We start from the raw sequence: 18730 nt of genomic DNA, 5'->3' as shown, positions 1-18730 counted from the left end.
TTTTGCTTTTTAAAGTTTACACTACACTGGTAAATTAGACATCAGTAAAACTCACTCCATTTTAATAAATTGTCAATCACTAAAAACACAAATATACCGAGAAGTCAGAGTCACTTTTGAATAGACTTCATCAACAAGAGACTTTTATACTGTTTCTCTTATTAATGCAAAAATAGAATTAAAAGTACATTGATAAGATAATAAAAAGTTTAAATTTTGGAGTGAAATTGGCATGATCCAGAGCTTAAATAAAGTTGATAAAACTGCAAACATTACAATAATTTGCAACTGTAAGAATAATAATATGCACAAAGAATTTTTGATACATATACTATATAAAAAGTTTAAATTATCTTTCCAATTCTTTTGTTTATTTTACCCATTAGAAAACCTTCCTGATATTTATTTTAATGTATTCTAATTTTCAATATTTTGACATGTGACTGTAATTAAGGGTATAAAAATATGTAGTGATTTCTGGCAAATAAAATTTTTTCTTCTATTTTATTTCATTTGACTTTAGCAATTGAATTCTGCATAGACTAGCATAGACTAGGCTATCCTCAGATCATTAACACCACACCACCTTACTGACTCAGAAGAACAAAAGCTTATTTCTTTCTCAAATTAGAAAAATCTTGGACAGGTAGGGGAGCTCTGTTGATTGTAGTCCCTCAGGGGGCCAGTCTCAGGAAGCAAACAACATCTCCATTGTTGCCATGTCAGAGGGAAGGTAAAACTAAGAAAAAGGAGTCTCACACCCACTATGAAATATTGCGGATTATCCACAACATTTCATCACTTCTGCTGACAACCCATTGGTCAGAATTGGTTCAACCATGAGGTGACTAGGAAGACCTACCTTTGTTCCTAGAAGGAGGAAAAACCAGAATGAAGGGTTGACTTATTCTTATCACCTCCGCTGATAGGTTAGTTCTTAGTATTGTCTTGAAGAGGTGAGAGAGGCTTAGAAAATTTAAGTAGCTCGTTTAAGATCACCTAGTGATTAACAAAGTTGTAGAACCAAGTCTCAAGTGCATAGCTGTGGTCTCGCTGACCACTCAACTCACCCTGTGCATCGAAGTCATGCCCCACCCCACTGATCTCACTGTCCTCCAAAGGGTGGAAAATATTTCAGCCTCTTTACCTTTGCATATTCCACCCACTTCTACAATGGCCTTTCTTCCTTTCTCTTACCAAAACTTCAAGGTAATTTTCACCGGCTTCATGAAACTTGCCTACGTCTTCTAAGCAGGGTTAATCTGTCTAACATCTGGCTTTCCATAGTATAAGAAACTCTGCTTATCCCTGAGAACTCACAAGATTGTTCCCTTATTTGTTTACAGTCCTGCCTCCTCCTCTGCTGCCAAGCATGACAAGAACAAGGACTCTGCATTATTCAGCTTTAAGATTTCAGTGCTGATTAATTGTTCTGATGCATAGTGGTTGCTTAGTAAACATTTTTCGAATGTTCTTTGATATTCAGTATTTAACCTACAATGGTAAGTAAATTTTAAAACTCTTTTGGAAAAATACATTCAATACATCCATTTTGTAAGCATATTCAATAGAAGTGTTAAGCATCTCTATGTACGAAAAAGCTCATTTCCTGGAGATCAGATCCTTAATCAGATTCTTGATAAACTTCAAGTCATAAAAGTCATTAAAAGCAGAGAAAACAAGTGTAGTATACACATCGCCAGCAGAAACCCCACACCTCAGAGAACACTGCAGCTTCTCAGAGGAGTGAGCCCTTCAGTGGAAGCCAAAAGTGAAGGGAACTAATTTAGAACAACTGCTGAGATGGAAGCATTTTGAGCACAAAGAGAAGCACATGTGAAGGCAGGAGGTACGGGAAAATAGAGCATTTTCTGGGAACTACAAGTAGTTCAGTATTCTTGGAGTATAAAATGTGAATGTATGGAGTGTGAACACAAGAAGAAGAGAAAAAGATACGGCTGAACAAATTAGACAGGAAAAGTCCATGAGGACCTACCATGCCATCCAAGGCAGTTTAGAATTTCTTCTGTTGTGATGAAAAAACTGCAGCTCCTAGTGTTTATGTGACTTGTTCAAGGTCACAGAGTTGGCTAGAGAGGGGAGTCCATGCAACCTTGCCTACAGCTTCATTTTTAACACATGTTTGTTAATTCTGAATACGTTGCAGTCAGATATTAATTAACATTAAATCCTGAAATTCCAATGAGATATAGCTAAGTTTGCTTCAGTTTTCAAGATGAAGCTGATTAACAAAATTGATAAATCAAGGCCACACTAGAGACCTTTGAATTGAGGATTAACACCAGGTAGATTTCAGTTAGGTTTATTTTTCTAACTCTTCTCATAGTGAATTATATGTTTACATCTGTTCATCAAGACCTCAATATTCCACCCAAATCAGATGTTTAAAATTCATCTAATTTTCAGACTTAAAATTATATGTCAGATCCATTACCCAACTAAGAATCAGCTAATGATGAAATAAACACCTGATAAACATACTGAAAAAATAAAATATAGACATACAATATAGGAAGAGGCAGTACATTTCCCCAGATCTATGTTATTACTTGACACAGAAGAAAAATGTGATGTAGTAGCCTTACTATTAAATAATAATAAAGAATAATGTGGACAATGACTTTGTCAAGTGAAAAATAGTTTTTTAGTGACATGATACCCTTCCCACTGGAATGCCTATATGCATATGGCAAATGCAAATCTAACTCTGTTTTTAAAAGGATACTTATTTCTTAAAAAGATTTTTAAATAATCTATGCAAAAATAAACCCATCCTAAGGGCAAATTGCTTAAATGAAATTACTGTAATACTATCTGGATGTGGTTGATGTTCAGAGAATTTACAGTACTCCTGCCTACTGTATTATCAGGATGATCTGCTTGCCTTTGAAAGCTTTTGAAATTGTTTTCATTTCTTTATCCTCAGGACATGAGGAGATGCTGGGAAGTAGTGAGATAATTATAATGGGATTTTTCTCCTCCTAGGATGAGAATTCACTTTAGAAATCTCCTTCCCCTCCAGTGATAAACAGTATATATTTTGATCAAAATAATATGAATAATAAACCACAGCAGGAATCCTCCTCCCTTTTAAAATAAACTACTGACTTCTTTTGTTATTCAGAGTAACAGCTTCTCATTAGAGAAGAATGCTCATAAACTCTGAGTTAATCTTGAAGGAAATAAAACTTTCTGGTTGACATTTTGGCAAGGTCTTCTTACCAATTAATATCTTTCTCTTATCAGAGAGGACTGTTAAAGATTGTGTTTTTATTCCCTCTTCCATTTTTTTTTTTTTTTTTTTACTGAGAACAACATGTTTACAACATCATTATATTACCTGAGATATAATTATTTTCAATATTTTCTTTATCTCTGCTTTATTCAATGATTTTCAAAATGCCTAATCATGTTACATGGTTTATAAAGTAGTTGATATGTTAGTAGAGTAGGAAATGAATAATAATTTATAAATAGATAGTTTTACCTATATGAGTAGTGGACTGTTTTGTTGTTGTTAATTCATTTGCTTGTAGTAAAAATGTGAAGCCCTCTGTGCTATACAACTCTAGTTCTAGAAATTAACTTTTAATATTAAAATATAGACTTGTTTTTCTCTTCCCTAATAATATTATGGATTAAGAATACTAATGGTATCTTAATTCACAAATGAAGTATTACCTTTTCATCCTCAGTTTCCTGTTCGCTTTAGATTTGATGCTATTCACCATTTTATTTTTTAAAAAATACTATTGAAACTTGGCTACCTGAACATCAGTCTTTGTTAACTTTCCTCCTTTTTCTTTGTACTTTCTTCCTCTCTCTCTCTCTCTTTCTTTCTTTCTTTTTTTTTTTTTTTTTTTTTTTTTTTTTTTTTTTTTTTTTTGAGACAAAGTCTTCCTCTGTTGCCTAGGCTGGAGTGCAGTGGCAGATGCAATCTTGGCTTACTGCAACCTCCACCTCCCAGATTCAGGCAATTCTCCTGCCTCAGCATCCCAAGTAGCTAGGACTACAGGTGTGTGCCACCACACCCAGCAAATTTTTGTGTTTCTGGTAGAGATAGGGTTTCACCATGTTGGCCAAGCTAATCTTGAACTCCTGACCTCATAATCCGTCTGCTTCAGCTTCCCAAAGTACTGGGTTACAGGCTTGAGCCACCATGCTGGGCTTTCTCTGCACTTTCTTTCCTTTCATCCTCCTGAGCATCTGTGCTCAACTTAGAGGCCATAATTCTGATCATTTCATCCCCAGTGGTCTTCTTTTCTGTCTTCTTTCCCTGGCCTACCACAGCTACACATGTTATTTTACAAACTAAATAACAGAAGTCCTCAACTTGACCTGTTCACCAATGCCTGCCACCCAACACACACGCACACACACACACACACACACACACACACACACACAAACTCATCTCAATCTCTACACCTTCAAAATTCAACTCAAAATCTTCCCTTCTCAAAGGTATTCTATTTGGTACTTTCTACCTGATAAAATAATCATTCACCCATTACCCAGTACACAAATATCATTATTTTAGAATCTTTTTTTGCTCAATCTCTCTCTCTCTCTCTTTCTCTCTTTTATCCTCCATATCAAATCATTAGCAAAGTCTACAATTGTAATTGCTAACCATTCATTTAATCTATATCATTCTCTCCATCATAATCCATTTTTGCTTGGCCCCACAAAATTTTTTATGTAGATTATAATAATAGCTTTCTATGTAACCTACCTTTTTCCTATTTGCTTTAACTAGCCTTTCTGAGATTATTAGAATGATCTTTCAGTGACAAAACTGATTATGTCATTCATTTGCTAAAATATCTATGTGTCAACATTAAATGAATTATAAAAATATGACCTTACTAACACAATTGTGAATGGAAAATAAATCTTGGGGCCCCAAAATCACTAAGCTGAAGGGAAAAGTCAAGGTGGGAACTGCTTAGGGCAAACCTGCCTCCAACTCTATTCAAAGTCATCCATCTGCTTACTGAGATAGATGTATATCTGATTGCCTCCTTTGAAAAGGCTAATCAGATAAAACAAGATAGAAGGAACCAGGAAATGAGAGAGATGTAAAGAAAGTTATAGATATAAATAGGTATTTTTTTGGTAAGAAAGCTTAAAGAGAAATAATTTTATATGAGAAAGAATCTTGCATGGTTAATTTAGTTCTGGAATAAAATGACTGGTTGTTTAAGAGAGAGGGATGTTCAGGATATACCAGAAAGTCCAAGCATTTCATGAATGGTCTATATAAGTTGCAACAAGAGGACTTATTTTAAGAAACCAAATACTTTTGTATAGTAAAGTTGTCTATAATTAAAGGAAAATTATAATGGTCTTTCCAGAGATTGGGTTTGGTGTTAAAAAAATACATATACTAAATAATTGGTTAGAACAATGATATTTTCTTAAGGGTTGATTTACTCTTAATAAATTTTAAGAAATTTAAAATTTTTTTAACCCAAAGTTCAATGTTTATTGCATCTCACAATTTTCTGTTTTCTCTCTTCTTTTAAAGGGCACACACACTCTCCTTCAACTCATTTTCAACTCATGTAAGTTTTTTTCTTGTTGGGTTCTGTTTCTTGTAACTCAATGTGAACAATGGTTTTTTAAAGATCTAAAGAAAATGTTTTTCCAACATGATATGCACTGCACTGCAGAAGTTCTTTTCTTTTGCCTTTTGGTGACTGGCCTAACAGATTTTATGTTTCATTGAATAATTCCTATGCCATTATTATTAAGTTTTGGTTTCCTTAGGAAAAAAAACTGAAAAAAAAATTTAAGGTTATTACATCCATGTATCTTTTGTATGGGCTTTTATAGTCCTTATAAGATTGAGTTACAGGGCTTTGACTCCTGGATCAAAAAAGGACAACAAGTTCTGCTAAACCTTAAACACTGACAGCAATTGAAGCCTCATCTTCAGGTCCAGTAGAAGACATCAATCAAAATAAACTGTGTTCTTGAGACACAGGACCATAAATTAAAGCTATGCAACTCCTCAAAGCTCAAGGACTATCATAGAACAGATGAGCACGTGAGATTGTAAGGGCCAATTTTGAAAGATAAAATCAGTTCTGTTTCTCTATAAATTAAACATTAATATGAAAGGCATACTGATGCAAGACCAACATATGGGACCCTGTGTAGATTAACAACATTTACTTAAGCATTAACTGACTCCTTAATAAAAATTATAAAGGTCATAAAAGACTTACAGAAGTTATATCTTATGGTGAAGATTAAAATTTTATACATTGTTTATAAAATTTTGAAGGAGAGATTCAATTGGCTGCATGCTGTTTTTATTAGGGCTTATTGTTTTGAAAATTAAGTGTCCTTTCTCAAAGAATGAAGGTTTTGCCTATTTTTGAAATCCTTGAGTTATCACTTTGGCTAAATGAATGCTAATTTGACAATAAATGCTAAATGAATGCTAATTTGACCTGTAATCCTATTGTGTGATATCAAGTGTTTTAATACTTTGATATTTGACAAACTTTCCAAAATCAAACTATTCATCATGTCTTTTCCTGACCTAATTAATGCTTTAACATATTAGATTCCCTAAAGTCCAAAAATGACATATTTGGCTTATTTGATGTAAAAATTATATGGGAAGCATTGTCAAATGTGAAATGATGTTTGACTTTCTTCGGGTTATATTTGTCTAAATATGTTATTGATATTTGTTCCAAAATTATGGGAAACTCTTATAATTCTGATATGATATACTGTATGTTATCAATAACAATTATAATTGTTATGTTAAATTATTGTGTACCACAGAGGTAACACATTTTCTTGTCAATGGTGTCTTTGACTATGGCTGTCCTAAAATTTTTTGTCATGCATGAGTAATTGTCTTGTTTTGGTCTTGTTTAGAAGGTGGTTTTATAATCAGCTGTAAAACTCTTAACAGATGCCCTCTAATGCAGGTCTGATAACTTTGGAGACTGTGACATCAGAATACAGGAAAAATTTTCAGGACTCATAGAGAGCTGAAATGTTCATGAGTATCAAGCAGAACAAGAATTAACTGCATAAACTGAAGGAATAGAAGACTAAAGTAACGTTTTTTCCCTTTTTCTAAAAATGTTACTAATCCTTTGTTTTCCAAAGTCAAGGAAATTTTTCTTTTGAGCTATTGACAGCTTTTAACAATTAAATAAAGTGTACCTCTGTGGACAACATTTGGAACATATTTGTTTCTTTCTACCTGATTTCTCCAGAATTTGGAAACTATTTGTGAGTATTCTTAATTTAATGGCAATTATTTACGTAAGTGTAATGAGAATCTATTTTCATTTGTAACAAGTCGCAATTGGAGAAACTGGATATTTTACCCCAGCTTTACTGAAATGGTGTGCTTTCTTTTAAGGACCGAAACTTGACTTATGGAGCCAATAAAAGCCCCTTGGGAAAACTGTACTCATACCTTATCTATTCAGTACCTACACAGGGTTCCTGAACTGTGGTAAGTAAAGAATATCACTTTCTGACAGGGCAAGAAGACCCATGTTTATCTTGTGGCCTCAAGAGGAGAGGAATTCACCCAACTCATAGGTGTTTTATGGTACAAATCTGTGACTCGGCTTGGCTTTAAAAAAGTCTTATCTGAGATTCTTTCCACAGAACAAAGTTTCATCAAAGCCAATTTTAAAAGCCTATGTGAATCTTTTTCTCCACTTTACACAAATAACCTGGCCAAGTATAATAAAACAAATAGGTCCTACCATTATTTGTCTTTAGTAAAAAATGGGAAATTGGAGGGAGAAAAATTATGTTTTAAAAGGTGTATTACACCTATTGTTAGATTCTAGTCCTGCTAATGCTTTTCAATATTTATTATTTTCTACCATTTGGATGGAATTCTAATTTTCCTTGGCTACATGTCTCCAAAGTAATGTTTTAAATTTTTTTCTTCTTCCTTTTCTCTCCCCTCCCTCATTTTTCCTAATTTGAAATCACTGAAAACTTAGCTGTGCTTTCTTAAAGCCCTCCAAACTGAAGCTGGCCAACTTAAACTTCAGAGAAAAATAACAGCAACCTATTTACATACATAAGCCACATTCATGCCTGCCTACTGATATATGGACTTTAGAATAGTGTGGTCTATATTGATTTTCCATGATTGTTCTTTTGTTTGTTGTTGTTTTTCCTCTCTTCTTCCTTCTATTTTTCTTCACAGGATATGAGAGTTCACAACCTGCTAAAAATAAGCTTTCCTAATAATTCAAGACCTACCTGTCTAGGAATAAACCATTCTTGCCATGAGATATTAGATAAAACCTGAAACCAGAGACTCGTTTTCTTCTAAAATGCTTTCTCCAAAAGATTTTTTTTAAAAAGGGAAAAAATGTTACAGGAAAATAAATATTGGGTCCCCCAAATCACTAAGCTAAATGGAAAAGTCAAGCTGGGAACTGCTTAGGGCACACCTGCCTTCCATTCTATTCAAAGTCATCCCTCTTACTCATCAGGTAGATGAACATCTATCTGATTGCCTCCTATGTAAAGACTAATCAGATACTCAAAAGAATTTGTCTCTTGCCTAGCTGTGACCTGGAAGCCCCTCCTTACTTTGAGTTGTTCTGCTTTTCTGGATGGAATCAATGTATATCTTACATATGTTGATTGATGTCTCATGTCTCCCTTAAGTGTATAAAACCAAGCTGTGCTCTGACCACCTTGGGCACATGTCATCAGGACCTCCTGAGACTGTGTCATGGGAGTGCATCCTCAACCTGGGCAAAATAAACTTTCTAACTCAACCAAGACCTGCCTCAGATAATTGGAGTTCATATGATCAAGGATTTTAATGATGGCTTAAACATATTTTTCAGTCTTATTTCTACTTCTCTGCACAATAGGACTCAAATTAATTTCTATATTAATGTATATCAAGGGGGTGACTATCAGTTAATAATTTAACATTTAGTTCAAAATACTACTTTAACTATTGGATGAAAGGTGGCGTTAGTTTATTACAGAAACAGCATTTGCAAATTTTAAAAATAGATTATAATGTATGCTACCAAATTAACCACCTACTCCATCATCAATAACTGCTTTTTCATTTTAGAGCTGATCAGCAGAAATTATATTGTCTCAAAATGTGATATCTGCCATTCCTGAAGAGCAGTGTTCACAATGCTTCATACTTCCCGTTTTAGGAAAGATATTTTCTTGCTTTATTCCCTTTAATTCTAAAAAGATTCTTATGACCTGCATTCTACCATTCAGATGAAAGAAATAAAGATTATAACAACTGCCAATGATATGTTTAAAATTGTTATTAAAAAGATGGGAAGAAAATTTTTCAAATATTTTAGATATTTGCTCTCCAATCTTCCTAAATGATAATAAATCCAGGGTTATTTCAGTAATGATACTAAATATACACTCCTAACAAAAATTATTTTTACCAAAATTACACCAGTTACTACATACTCAGGATATTTTGTGAGCTATTTGGGAACTAATAAAAATAAAGTAATTCATCTAAAGCACACCAATTCTCATGCTGTTTTCTCAGAACTTTCCATTTTTTATGGAATTCACTATCATTTAGGACAAGTTTATACACCATTCTTCTAGAAATTTCTTCGGTCAGATGTTCTAATTATTAAGGTAGACTTTTTTCACATGAAACCCCAAATTTAAATTTCCTAAGCTCATTGGGCACTTGGGCAGTGTTAGTTTTAAAACACATTCTCTCTGCTGTAATTTTGTTTTTATCTATGATGTGTTTAATTGATTAGTTCTTTTACAAAACTCTGGAGATTCTTCTGCATTGTACCAATTTCTTCCTTCCCCATCTCAAGCCAGTACGTTTTTTCATAAACTTTATTTCTCTGTCAACCAAGCTGTAATTTCTAAAACACAGCACACATAAGCAAATCAACATTATTCCAGTTTCTGGAAATAATGTTTCAGTTAAGAGTCAAGCATATGAAGTTCATTCTTCACCACTGTAGTAGTTATGGATTTGCCTGATAGCTGGTTACCATTGTAACCAGCTTGCAGAAAACTGAGTCACAAAGCAGTGCTTTTTCTGCAGTTTGGGATTTCAGTTCAAGAACACTAGCTAACCCCCAGGTTTTCAGCATGATTATATTTATCTATATTTAAAGTACAAAAGAATCAACATGCTGGAAAGTAATTGCACTGTTGCCATAGGGGAAAGAGATTACCGAAACTGTGAGTTTAAGGGAGAAACTGCCTGTGTAGTAATCCCTTTTATTATCTACTCTAAGCCATAAATGATTCTATCCCCAGCCTAATAAATAATTATGTCATGAACTGTAGGGTCAGAGGACTTTAGCGAGATTGTTAAGAGGTCCAACTATCAGAAACTTTCCATATTTCTAAGGTCATATTTTCTGTTTTTAAAGTATTCATTTGACAGCCCAGAATGCAGGGCAGATGCTAACGCTCACAGCAGGGGAGAATAATTACCAAAACCATTCATTTACTAGGTGATCTTTAAGGCCTCTTCTAACTTCAAAATTCTATGCCTACGTTTAAATTAGAGAGTTATTTTCATTTGAATTGGCAAAGGTAATCGTATGTTTTAATTAAGATATTTTCCTTTCATTAAATGACTGTGTGTCAGATTAGGGAATTATGTTAATAGGGAATGAAATTTTGTCCGGAAAGTTATGGAGCACACAGAACTTAGACAAACGACTAAGAGCTCTCATAAAACAAGTTTACCAGCAGAGCTTGAGGTAAAGCCTTTGTCAACTGGGCAGAGGGAATAGTTAAATATATTGATATGGCTAATGGGAACAAGAATTAATGGAGGTAAACATGGAGATAAACATGGAGTCAACAGGTAAGGCCAACTTGGGTTTGGGAAAGAGGGGCTTGTGAGTCTAATCTTATTTCTCTAATGGGTCACCCAGTTTTTCACCATCAGTTCCACTTCCAAAACAAACTAGCTTACGCTTTATTTTTCCCAGGACTGTGAAAGTCCTAGAAAATCCACCAGCCGTCATGGACATTTTGATAATTATATACAGAAGCATGTCTAAATAAAATGCACAAATTATGAATACGTAATAAAAACTGGTTTAGGGGTTAGGTAGGTTATGGTGGTTTAGAATACCCTGCAGAGTGACTAAGTAGATGCTAATTATTTTCAAAACTGGGTGTCTTCTTTCTTGTTATTTTCTACTTCCAGGACCTACCCCTCCACGCTGGGGCTCAGATAGAGTCCCAACATTCAGGCATTTGACCAGATAACAAAGGAAAAAATCAGTTGCAATGAGAAAATAATGAATTTGATTTAATGACCTCTCTGTAACACACAAGGTAAGGAAGAAATGCCAACCCCTCTCAAATCCCATCTGTAACAGAAAAGGATTCAGTGACCATTCCTGGCTAATATGGCCACTCTGTCTCTGCATCCCTGTTTCCTTCACTTTAGAGGCACATGCTGCCTCACAGCAGATCTTAAATAGTTTCATTGCATGATTTGACTATTTCACCAATTATTTTAGAAATGTATCATCTTTTCCCACCAACAAGACCCCTACCTCCTTGAGAAAGTTGTCCATGACGTGTAAGATATTCACAATAGGATAGCATGGGATCTAGCTGGGGAGGTTTGTGTCCATCACATTCAATGTTGTATCATCATACGATACACCCAATAAGTACTTGTTGAATAAAAGTTAGGACAAAGATTGGAGGACAGTCCTCTGCTTAATAACCCAAATGAATAGATATTTCCATTATTAAAAACAAGAAGCAAAGGAAAGTAGGTTTAGGGAAAAAACAGAAATCTTATTTGAAAATGTTAAATACACAGTAGTCACTTAATGTTTAGGTGTTGATAAACATATCACTCCTCACAAATGTGTAACGTGTATTTCTTCCTTTAGATGAGTTTCCTGAGGAAAGAAAGTATGATTTGTATGTTTGTTACCACATAACCAGTATTAGGACAATGCCAGAAACATACCAGGTATGTGATAAATCTTGAATAATTAACTGAGTTAATTTAGTAAATTAATAATATATGTACCCCTCTGTTTATTAGTATTTCAAAATAATGCTTCATATAGTTAATAGAAATACTAACATACAATGCTGTCTTTGTTTCAGTTGCCATTAAAATACATTAAAGCATTTTAATGTGTTAGATAATCGAATATTTGAAACAACACTAGGAAATACTATCATTATCGCTATTGTATATGTGAAGACAGTGAGGCACTGGGCATGTTAAGTAAACTGTCCAAGGTTACCAGGCTTGGACAATTCTTGGGTAGCTATCGGGGCTGGTATCTGAATCCAAGCACTCATTCTCCATAGGCCATGCTGTTACCACTGTCTTCTTCTTCTCTGTTGCCACCATGATAAAAATAATGCATTAACATGTGTTTTGGCTAGCCTGCAAGCAAAACAATTGGCAAATGAAAAAAGAGTTGAAGAGAAATTATTATGCCCTTATAGATTCTGGAAAAAAAGGAAACTATGGAAAAATGAGAGAGAGATGAAATGGTAAAATCAAAATGCATACAGAAACCTATTAGAAGTTGATACTGAGAAGAAGAGAAGAAGGGAAACAAGAATGTTTCTATTTTAAATAGCTCATGCTGGCAGTAATACAAATGTTCATTTTAAGGACATGATGCTGCTGAGGAACAACTTTAATTAGCAGTATATTTCAATTCCCAGGAGAGAAGAAGCTTGAGGAAGTAAAGAATGAAATAAAAGGGTGAGGCTGAGGGGGTGGCTTCAAAAGAAATGTAAAAACTAGAATTGGAGGGGCACAGTCATGGATATGACCTGGAGAATGAGAAAATGTGAGGGGTAGGTGTAAATCTCAGGATTCTGGCTTTGATGGCAAAGTGGATGCAGGGCCCACGATCACAAAGCTGTCGGGGAATCCAGATCACATACTGTTTTGTGTGATGATGAGTTGAGCTGGGGATGTTTTCAGTGTAAGACACCTTTCTGTAACTCCAGCCTCTTTTCTGGAGCCCCCTATATTTGCCTACCCATCACTGCCATGCTTTATGCCTCAGGCCTCTCAATCTCAACACAGCAAAACTGGCTTCCTGCGCTCTCTCCAGACCTGTTCCTCTTCCAGTGCTCCCAGATTTCGTAAAGGGCACTGTCACCCACTTAGTGACCCAACCAGAATGTTGAGACTTTTTCAACTTCAGCTTCTCCCTCATTTCACATCCATCCAATCACTAAGTCCTTCTGAATCTTCATTTTAAGACGATAGAATGCATTCATTCTTTTCAACCCCCAAGTCTAAAGCCTTTCAACCCCCAAGTCTAAAGCCTTATTATTTCTCACTAGATTTAGTGCTAGTGCTAGATGACTAGGTGTTAACTGAAAGAAAGGTGAGGAGGTGGAACTTGCTTACCCCTGTGTTAAAAAAAAAAAAAACTTCCTTACCCCACTTTACAAATCAAACCTTTACCTACACTTAGAGTCCAACTAAAATTTGCTCCCACTGGGGCATCCTTTCTAACTTCAAAACTACAGGCTGCAGCCGGGCGCAGTAGCTCACACCTGTAATCCCGGCACTTTGGGAGGCCGAGGCAGGCGGATCACATGAGGCCAGGAGTTCAAGACAAGCCTGACCAACATGGAGAAACTCTGTCCTACTAAAAATATAAAATTAGCCAGGCATGGTGGTGTATGCCTGTAATCCCAGCTACTTGGGAGGTTGAGGCAGGAGAATCGCTTTAACCTGGAAAGCAAAGGTTGTGGTGAGCCGAGATCACACTACTGCACTCCAGCCTGGGCAACAAGAATGAAATTCTATCTCAGAAAAAAAAAAAAAAAAAGAAAGAAAGAAACTATAGGTTGCTGTCAATCACACCACACCTTCTTCTAATATTTAGCACCTCTATAATTTGTTCATTGTCAATTGTAAATATCATTAAAAAAATGTGACCTGTGTCTGTCTTCTGCAACTGTTTTCCAAGTGCCCAGCAAGAGTTCAATAATTCATTCAGTGAATGAATGAAGAGAGGTTAACCAGAATAACACCCCCAGAAAATATCCATTGGCTTTCATAACATGCAAATCATTGATGATCTATGCAAGTGGAAGTTCACTATGGCAGCTATATCAGGATGTATTAAGAGTAAATAAAAGACAAATAAATGCAATAGTTCAAATTTATTTCCAGGACCTGCTTCTAACATTAGTTGAGTTGAAAGAGGAAATTGTCACAATTGGTTAAAATGACAGTACCCTTTGCTAATTGACAGTTACTCACTGACTTAAATAATTGAGAGCTGGCATGCTTGCAACCTTGTTATCAATAATATCAATGAGAAGTATTGCAGTCACACTTTATTAAATATCTTTGAAGATGCTAAAAATGCATCACAGATTTTTTTTATTCTCAACTAGAGCAAAATGAGAATTTTATAAAATTATTACTTATAATCATAATTCACTTGAGAATTCTGAATTGATTTCCTATAGTCCAGAAAGCATGATGAAATCCTAAGGTAAGACATAGACATAGAACAGCAATATTCTAGGGCAAAGGTGGCAGGGCTTTTAACCCCCCTAGGACACAAAACAATCTGACTGTCTCCCAGGTAGCCAATGCAGCAGGGAAATTTCTGGAGGTTGAATTTAAACTGCTTTTCTCCCTTGGAGTCTCATATTCAAGTCTTGTCACAGGACTCAAGAGAATAGCAAAAAGGTGTAATTGATCTTTCTGTTCAGTTAAAATTCTTCCAAGGACAAAGAGGTCTAAAAAGTAGCTCTTATAATAAATATTGTTTTCCTTTTTTTAAAAAAAAGTTTCTTTGTAGATCTTGTTCTTTCCCAAGTGAATTTTAACACACAACCATTGCCCTTATACTTCAACAAAATGCTGTTGAATATAGATTAGTATAAGCCACTGAGAAATTTAAAATCTAAACAGAAGAGGGTAATTGAAAAAAATAAAATGTGAACTCATTTTGAATTTTTGTCCCTCTGGGAATCTGGACTAGATAGGTATTCCCTTATAATAAGTGGATCTTGTCATAGGGGGTGCCCTTTTACTCTATTAAAAATATTTTTGAATTGTAAATTGAAATAATATATTAAAGCGTTGCAATTTTATTCAACATTCGCTACCTTGAAGATTCTTCAAGAATTAAAATGCAACAGATTGCTAAGTATATTGGAAAGAGCATAATAGCTTTACCCACTAAAGAGTAAATGGGGCTAAGATTTCTGCATAATGAATATCTTTAACAATTAAGCTGGTGAAAAAGAAATGAATTAAGTGTTATCATTTAATAATACATAAATGTCACAACGAGGTTTCTAGTTCCCACTTCCAATATTCGAAACTTGGGGAGTCAGGGAGGAGAGGCCCTTGAAGGGAATTTAAAGTGGGTACTGTTCTGATGACTGGGGCAGTCAATATGCAAGTTTCTCCTTTTGTGTCTACCAATTATCTTTATAATTTGTCTCATTAAGATGTTTTTATTTTAATTTTATTTTCCTGAGCATTTATTTATGGAAACTGACATTCTAGGTTATTTAGAGGATTCAGCCATAAAAATTTGGGTTTGGTGGAAATTATGAGAATAATTCTGCTAACTGTAAGAATTCTCAACCTAAGAAGCAGGGGCTACATGATTCTTTTTGCATATCTATTGCATCAAATAATACTGGAGCCCAGTTTGCTAACTCATGGATAAAAAGAGATCTTAGACAAATTATTCAGAAGATTCTTATTGGAATAAAGAAATTTTATCCCCTATATGGTTTTAAAAGTTACTTTCTGTGTACTTTAGATCTGGAACAGTACAATTCTGTTGAAGAAAATACACCCATCCGAGGGAAGAATGTTATTCTCAACATACATGTAGAATAGACCTGAAAGTCATCCCGAACTAATAAGACGGTCCAGTCTTTTCCATCTCAAGGTATATCTTTCTGCATGACTTTACCTTTAAACACTTTCCACTGAGTACATTTTTACCTTAAGTCTTCTTCATGACCATTCACCTAATATTCTTGTATAATTAACTTAATTCTTTCAGCTTTTGGGTTTAATTCGTTTAAATTTACTGAGAGTAATGTTTTTGCTTACCTTTTATTTAAAAAACACCTGGCCTGGCTCTAGATTCATTGCCTGAGTCAAGTACTTGTTCTGGATTCTTCAGTATTAAAGGGATGCAGGGCAATATGTATTTAAAAATACAGCCACTGAGGTGGGCGCGGTGGGTCACACCTGTAATCCCAGCATTTTGGGAGGCTGAGGTGGTCAGATCCCGAGGTCAAGAGATAGAGACCATCCTGGCCAACATGGTGAAACCCTGTGTCTACTAAAAAATACAAAAATTAGCTGGGTGTGGTCCCAGCTGCTCTAAAGGCTGAGGCAGGAGAATTGCTTGAACCTGAGAGGCGGAGGTTGCAGTGAGCCGAGATCACGCCACTGCACTCCAGCCTGACCACTGGTGTAAGACTCTGTCTCCAAAAAAAAAAAAATGGTGGCCACCAAGAGAATTGTGCATTAGATAAATTAGAACTGTTTATGGTAGTTATATGAATAAACATTTCTATTATAAGAAAAACATGTCGACTTATCAGATACTCTCAAGAAGTTAAATTGCTAACATTTTTATTTGAATGAAATAAATGACAACAGTGAAGGAAAAATGCAAAATGACTCTAAATGAAGGACCATTTTCTATTATAATAAAGCTTTTTAAAACTGAAATCAATTTAAAAACTGTGAAAAAAAAACGCCTTAAAAACTGAATATTTTTACATGTGAAATTTTGAGGTATAAATGGGGTAAGTCTATTTCCCTTCATTATATGAAGTAATGTTAATTTTACTAACATGTCTTTAATACTTAATAATCGTGGATGCTAAGATTATTTTGGGTACAGACCAAGTTAGGTACAAACATTAACTTTTGTTTTTAATTTCTCACATGGTACTTAAGAAATATATAGTCATGCATTGATTAACAATAGGAATGAAGTCCAAGATATGTGTTCTTAGATATTTCATTTTGTGTGAACATCACAGAGTAGACTTACACAAAACTTGATGGGCTCACCTACTACACACCTAGGCTATAAGGTATAGTCTGTTGTTCCCAGGATACAAACCTGTATATATAGGCTATACCAAAACTATATATAGGCTTTTTCTGAACATAAAGAAAGTATAATCTTATGGGACCACCTTCATATGTGTGGTCTGTCATTGACTGAAATGTCATTACGCTATGCACAATTATAATCCATATGTAACTGTGACTTTTCTATAACAGAGCATATTGTCAACGAAAACTGTACTAATTTTAGAATGTCTTTCTTTCAATGTATCTTTTAATTGCAAATCACTCCAATATCAATTTCAATTTGCATTTTGTTCTCATAAAGTTACTCCTTTATTTCTTGCTAGGATACTCAATTCTGAAATAAAATGTACAGTTGTTAAACTGATTCATTTATACCCCTCGTTTGCTTGTTCTATTTTAATTCGATATGATAGTTCTCCATTTGATGAGAACAAATAACAATTGCTTTTTCCTAAATCAAGTTGCATATGCATTCAATATGTCAGGTCTGAATTTAGATATATCATTTCACATACTGTCTTCTATTACTCTAATTACTATGCTGCACATATTTTTCCAAACTGGCATTTCAATATGCTTTACTATTTTTTTTAAACTGATACTCCTAAAATTACCATTTTTCTTCTCACTCTTTCCCTTCACCTTAACACTTTTCAGTGTTTTCTCAAAAGGGAAATTTCAAGCTCAAATAATTAAAGGTAGAAAAGATGTTTTTAATTAACCATAAAGTGATACTTAAAAGTTTACATCTCTAAATGTGAACATAAAAAGAGAAAAAAATGGATATAGTGGCTGACAAATATTTAAGAAGAAAGTAAATCGTTCTTATCAAAACATCTTTTAAATTATTTTATATAGTAGTTTATTAGAATTGACTTATAAAAATGTATGGTGCTTCTGCATATTAATATGCCTTTTCTTGTGTCTAAGTTATTTTTTAATTCTCCCTGGATATTTCAAGTAAAGTACAAATAAATTGGTGGATTATAAATAATATCTCAATATTTTACTTAATAATATCATATTAAAACATAATTATTATTTATTACCAAATTCATTGCATGAGAATAAAGTAGAATATGGGGGAAGGTAGTGTTAAGTAAGGAAGCAAAATAAACAACTTTCACAAATAAGATCTGTAATTTAAAATTTAAAAATTACTTTAACATATGAAAATTATAACTTTAAAAATTGTTAACCTACTTCTAGTAAAGGTAGTTATCCATTATTCAAAGTCCTTCAGACTCCCTTTCAAAGTTATAATTCAGCAATTATTTTCAAGAGCATGTTTCACAAAATGCATACAGAGTGGTTTCTGAAGTTGGATGTCATCCTTTGCAAAGACCCTGCTAATCTTCTCTGAGTCATTCCAATTTTAGTGTATGTGCTGCCAAAGCAAGCATGATTTAAAAAAAGTTTTTTGGTCTTTTTACTTTCAATGATCATTAGACAAATTTTTAAATATTTAAAATTTTTCTTATAAATTGAAAATGTATAAGTACATATTTTTATGAGTTATAATGTGATGCTATGATTTATAAACACAATATGAAATAATTAAATCAAACTAGCCCCATAATCTCAAACACTTACTGTTTTTTGTGGTGA

At 34.1% G+C, this 18730-nt stretch overlaps 1 non-coding gene across 1 annotated transcript; it reads right to left on the bottom strand.

The window, feature by feature from the left end:
* Positions 1-18419: 18419 nt before the first annotated feature.
* On the bottom strand, positions 18420-18521 carry LOC120365812 (U6 spliceosomal RNA). The gene has a single exon (XR_005580657.1). It is a non-coding gene; the product is annotated as a U6 spliceosomal RNA (small nuclear RNA).
* Between the last annotated feature and the right edge of the window lie 209 nt (positions 18522-18730).

The sequence above is a fragment of the Saimiri boliviensis genome, chromosome 16 (genome assembly GCF_048565385.1).
Source record: "Saimiri boliviensis isolate mSaiBol1 chromosome 16, mSaiBol1.pri, whole genome shotgun sequence".
Classification (NCBI taxonomy): Eukaryota; Metazoa; Chordata; class Mammalia; order Primates; family Cebidae; genus Saimiri; species Saimiri boliviensis.
The sequence above is the reverse complement of the archived record's forward strand: the minus strand, read 5'-3'. Positions and strand labels throughout refer to the sequence as shown.